Source organism: Hordeum vulgare, chromosome 2H (genome assembly GCF_904849725.1).
Source record: "Hordeum vulgare subsp. vulgare chromosome 2H, MorexV3_pseudomolecules_assembly, whole genome shotgun sequence".
NCBI lineage: Eukaryota > Viridiplantae > Streptophyta > Magnoliopsida > Poales > Poaceae > Hordeum > Hordeum vulgare.
The window spans coordinates 392,443,349-392,449,644 of NC_058519.1; positions in this window are offsets into that span (position 1 = coordinate 392,443,349).

A 6,296-nucleotide genomic window follows, 5' to 3' on the forward strand; every position below is an offset into this window, starting at 1 on the left:
CCTTGACCACTTCCCGAAACCCCTCCGCCACGACCTCGTCGTCGCCGGCGAACCCCTGCCTCCTCGTCGTTGTTTCGACCACCAGCAGGTAGGCGACGGTCAGGCGGACCCATTCCCGTGTTCATTGGAGCTTGAGCACGTCGGCAACCTCGTCGGCGTCCTCCTCCTCCTCTCTAGCCGGAGGTAGGAGACGACCCCTGTAGGTGTGCCCCACCTGTCGGTGGCCCAGCCTCCACCCCCGCGCTGGCCCCGACCACTGACCGCAGGGCCCCATGTGTCAGGTTCAAACTCTGATGGCGCGCGCGCCTGGCAGGCCATCGGCTGGCCATGCGCCAGCCCAGCTCTGGGCCGAGTCAGGCCAGAAGCTGGCCTGTTTTTCTTTTTATTTTTAAACCTGGATTTCTAAGATTTTTATAAAAACAGTTAACCAGTGTAAAATATAATTCTTCCACTAATATTTTTCTAAAAATGTGTAGTATTTAATGGTATGCTTAGATGAATTTTTCCAGCAACTATCCTATTTTACAATATTAAAAAGGGCTAAAATGGAATAGTTTTGCTTCTGCTTGGTTGTTTTCAAATATATTCCTTCAAGGAAAATAAGGCAAGTTTTTTTTAAATGATATCTTAGATTTATCAGTAATAGGGAACATTTTTCAAATGACTTTGTGGACTGTTTCTGTGTGAGCTATTCCTTATTTATTGTTTTATCGACGATAGAAAACCCGTGTGATGAGGGAATTGGAGCGGAAGACCTCGAAGACCCCGGATACATAGCTGACCAAGGTAAGCAGCCCTTGGACCATAACTGAGCATATGTTACTTTGCATGTTATAATAGCAAGTATTCCCGTTGCATATGATCATAGTGCCGGTAACCATTTGAAATGATGTTACCGAAGGCTCCGTCGGAGAATTTTGCATTGAGCTTGACTCTACCCCTTAGGTTCATGCTAATACCATGTTGACAAGAAAAAGTAGCAGTAGTTCTATCATGAGCACGATGTTGTCCTAAAGCAAGAGTTTATGAAAACCCTGTCGGGTGCCACTAATTCCCGAGGGTGATGATGAGTTAGGTGGTCACTTTTGGTGACGTGATGCACCCGGTATTTGTGTGAGTAAGGTTTTGGAAATGGGATTAGATTTATGATGTATGGACCGTCCAAACCTTACCAGTATGACCATGTTACCCCTTATGGGACGGGGCTATGTTAATTACTCTGGTCGGTGCTAGCAAAGAGCCACATTACTAGTGGCGGGAGTGATATGTGGTCACTCTCGTGATGGGGTCGTGTCGGGTAGGATGACTATGCCATTTTTATGAGTTCCAGTCACACCGTTGGTCCCCGCATGGTTGGTACTGTCCAGAGTTGGTGCTCGTAAGACCTACAACACGTGGGCTGGGTACCAATCGAGTGGACCTCTTTGTCTAGTATCGTCAGGGGAAAGGCATTGAACGGGTACTTACCTCGGGTATGTGATATACCGTGAGTCGTGGATGACACGGAAGTTTCCCGCATCTCGTGGGTCCATCGTACTACCTCTGCAGAGTGTAAACTATTCGAATAGTCATGTCCACGGTCAAGGACAGTTGGGTAATCCTGCTTAAACTACGTCCTGATATTTCCGCATATACCAAGTGTGTGTGAGTGAGTGTGTGTGGTGTTGGAAAAAGGTGTTGTTATGAAAGTAATATTATGACCAAGTTCGGTGACTTGGCATATAGGGAGAACCTGGATGGTTCAGCCCTCAACTGATATATTGATGATATGACCAAGTTCGGTGACTTGGCATATAGGGTGAACCTAGATGGTTCAGCCCTTAGCAAATATGTTGATATCTGTAACCTATTCTTCAAGTGTAATTCTTTAACTTGATGCATATTCATGATCATTCTACCCAGATGATTTACACTAGAGATGCATGATATTGTTATCCTTCACTTTCATTGTTCATATCTTGAGCTGTTTGCGAGTACATTCAAAGTACTCATTGGCTTGCCACTCGTTATGTTATTGACCACACATGGAAGGACCGGAGTTTGGAGATGAGTATGTCTTCGGCGACACCCCTGCGAACTAGGACGCTTCCGAGTCAGAGTGCCTGTCGGTGTAGGATTGATGGCATGGGCACCCCCTTAGCCCCTTTGTTTTCCGCTATTAGTGTATCCGTGTGATTTGGCCTTAGGCCCTGTCTTGTGAACTTGACCTTTCAGTCACGTGTTGTAATAATCGGTACTTGGATCTAAGACTCTTTATTCAGTATCTGTGTTCGGTGAGCATTGATCTCTGGGATCACTGAGCTCGGCGATTCTTGACTAGTAAGTCGGGATCCCCACAGAGCTGGTATCAGAGCCATCCTGACTATAGGAAGCCTTAGGTAGCATGGGCGATAGCCGGACAATTAGTGCACATAGATTGACGCGAGAACTGCACCCACTATATATTTCTAACCCTCTCCTCTACACCTTGTAGATGGCTGCCGTACCCGAGACGCTTCTGGAAACAGGCTTTCCTATGCTTTTGAGTGATAGCCTCGAGAAGTGTCAAGTGCGTCGTACGCCCGTCTTTCTCTACGACGAACACTGGATCAATGCCGACACCAAGGAGTATCACGTGGACGTGATAGTGAAGGCTAATGACTCCCCAACTAGCTGGTTCTTTGAAGGGCCACAAATGGAGGATCCGATGTTGGCCGTGGAGACTGCAGCACGAGAGGCACTCGTGCGACTCCGCGACATCCTTCCTGAGATGGCGAAGGAACCCGCTACTCATCACTTACCTTTTGTTAAGGATAAGATAGACGGAAGCTGGATACTCAACCCCTCACCAGAGGACGGGATGCCATTAAGGTTTAAGACCTACTTCAGCCTCTCCTCAGACACCATGACGCATCTTTTGATCAAGGAGTCAACTAGGATTCGCCAAGAGCTGCACCAAGTTAAGGACCTACTCCATATGGAGAAGATGAAGAACCGCAAGGTGAAGAAAGAAGGAGCACCTGTGATATCACCTGGCTTTGCTTTCCGAGGAGTAATACCCCCTCTTCAGGTTGTTCCTCTTCAGAGTCGATGTTTAACCGCAGAAGAGTACACCGAGCTTTTCGCTACCTCACCAACCAAGAGACGTCGAGATGGTCTACTTCCTTCCCCTACCCCTTCAAGGAAAGGAAGCACTAATGAAGATGAAGACAAAGATGAAGATGAAGACGAAGATCCCACAGAGCCGGCTTATGAGACCGCGCATTCGATCGCTTAGCAGCATAGGATGTACCGAACGTAGGAGTTCTTGTATCAGGATTTTATGACTCGGATGTTGTGTGAACCTGTTGGATGCAAGTCGCATTCTGCCGAGAGCAGCTTGTGAGCGACTGCATCACTTGCTTTAGAATTAATGCAGTAGTTCTTTTCAAAAACCTTTGTCATAAAACCTTGCACACTAGCACGCACCCGACCCCCTCTTTACTAGAACGTCATCCCTTTCGAGAGCAACCGGTTCAGCAGAATTTGACCTGTCTACTCCCTTGAAAGGATGGTGAATGCAACTCACAACAACACTTTCGGCAACCCCAACTCTGCCTCTTCAGGATAGCAGCAGGGAACCGGAGGGGAAGCTCAAGTTGGAGAACACCATGTGCAGCAAGACGATGTTCCTCCGCCGCAGCTTCCCCCTGAAAGCTTGACCATGGCTCAGTTCCTTCAAGCTCTCCGGCAGGAGCGTCAAGCCAACAATGCCGCTATCCAGCAGCTGGCTCAAACTTTGTTGAACCACCCGCCGCAGAACGGGAATGGCAACGGTCGCTCAACTCTCTCTGAGTTTATGTGGACTACGACGCCCATATTCACGGAGACGACTGAGCCCTTGGATTCTGATGACTGGATCTGCACTATCGTAGACCTTCTCGCGTTGGTCAAGTGCACTGACGACAACGAGAAAGTTCTCTATGCAACCCACTGTCTCGGAGGCATAGCCACAGCCTGGTGGGATGGATTTCAGATCATGCGAGCCGGGCAAGTCATCACTTGGGCTGTGTTCAAGGATGGATTCCGCGCCGCTCACATTCCTCCGGGAATGATGACCATTAAGAAGCGGGAATTCCAAGCCTTAAGGCTAGGCAGTGGATCAGTGAAGGAGTATTTGCAGAAGTTCAACCTTCTATCAAGGTATGCACCCGAAGATGTCAACACTGAGGCTGCCAAAGTGGAGCGCTTTATGGAAGGACTACAGTAGTCACTCCAATATCAACAGGTTGTTTGTGAATGTCGGACCTTCAGTGACCTGGTTAATAAGGCTCTTATGTTGGAAGACAAGCGTCGTGCAATCGACGACACTGTAAGCGCAAGCTGATGGGTAGTGGAGGACCGATCAACTCCAAACCACGACCATGGCAGTTAGCCCCAGCAAGACCCAACTATCAGCAGCAGTAGTACAAGCATCCAACATTTCACCAGAATTACCAACCTCAGCAAGTCAACGTCAAGCCAGCAAACACTCCGCCAAACAACGGTGGGAGAAAGAACAATCTTCTAGCGCAAGTTACCTGTTTCGGGTGTGGACAACCAGGGCACTATTCCAGGCAATGCCCCAATAAGAAACCCGATGTTTCGCGCCCCAATGCGCCAAATCCAGGCCAAGGAGCACCAGCCAGGAACCAGGCTCCCCGCGATCAGCAGTATCACAGCAAGGGGCGGATTAATCATATATCCGCAGAAGAGGCACATGAAGACCCGGACTGCATTCTGGGTACGTTCCTCGTCAACTCTACCCCAACAACAGTATTGTTTGATTGTGGTGCTTCGCATTCCTTTGTTACGCAAAAGTTTGCGGAAAAGTGTGGACTAGAACCTACCTTGCTTCGTGGGCATATGGCAATTCAAACCCCGGGAGCAGTTTTGCGAACCAACCTAGGGTGTAGAAAGGTTGGGATAGTTATCAATGGGACGAGATTCTCAGTGGATCTCACTGTGCTTAAGTCGCAAGGCCTAGAAGTCATCCTCAGTATGGACTGGTTGGCTAAGCATCAGAGTATTTTGGACTGTGCTAACAGGGCCATTACCATGATAAGTGACCAAGGGGTCAAAGTCAAGTATGTCTCTGAGCCAGTACTCACTCGAGTGCCACGAGTTAATAGCCTGTCAGAGGAAGGACTCGACCAAGTGCCAATAGTCTGTGAATACCCAGATATCTTTCCTGATGAGCTACCAGGGATGCCTCCAGACCGAGACATCGAGTTCATCATCGAACTCATGCCCGGATCAAGGCCTATCTACAAGAAGCCTTACAGGATGGGATCCGAAGAGCTAGCAGAGTTGAAGAAGCAACTGGATGAGAAACTCCGGAAAGGGTTTATTCGTCCAAGTGCGTCACCTTGGGGATCGCATGTTCTCTTCGTGTCCAAGAAGGATGGGACAATCCGACTTTGCGTCGATTACCGTTCACTCAATGAGGTCATGATCAAGAACAAGTATCCACTCCCCAAGATTGAAGACTTGTTTGACCAGCTTAATGGAGCAAAGGTATTCTCCAAGATCGACCTCCGATCTGGATATTACCAACTAAAGATTCGACCTGAAGACATTCCGAAGACGGCATTTGTGACCCGGTACGGTATGTACGAATGCACTGTCATGTCCTTCGGATTGACGAATGCCCCAGCTTACTTCATGTACCTCATGAATAAGGTCTTCATGGAATATTTGGACAAGTTTGTCATCGTATTCATTGACGACATATTAATCTTTTCCAAGTCTGAACAACAGCATGAGCAACACTTGAGGTTAGTATTGGAAAAGCTTCGAGAGCACCAACTGTATGCCAACATGAGCAAATGCCAGTTTTTCCTGAACGAAGTTGGTTTCCTAGGTCATACCATGACAGCAAGTGGATTGGCAGTTGATCCCTCTAAGATTACCACGGTAACCAACTGGGAATTGCCAATCGACGTGAAGGAAGTCAGGAGCTTCCTCAAACTCGCAGGATACTACCACAAGTTCATAGAAGGATTCTCCCGCATCGCGCGACCTATGACTCAGCTCTTGAAGAAAGGCAAGAAGTTCGAATGGACGCCGGAATGTGAGGCCGGCTTCCAAGAGTTGAAGAAGAGGCTAACCACCGCCCTGGTATTGGCCACTCCAGATATCAGCAAGGAGTTTGTGATATATTGCGATGCCTCAAGGACCGGGCTAGGTGGGTTTCTGATGCAGGATGGCAGGGTCGTGGCATACTTGTCACGGCAACTGCGCCCGCATGAGGAGAATTATGCCACCCATGATCTCGAGTTGGCAGTAGTAGTACATGC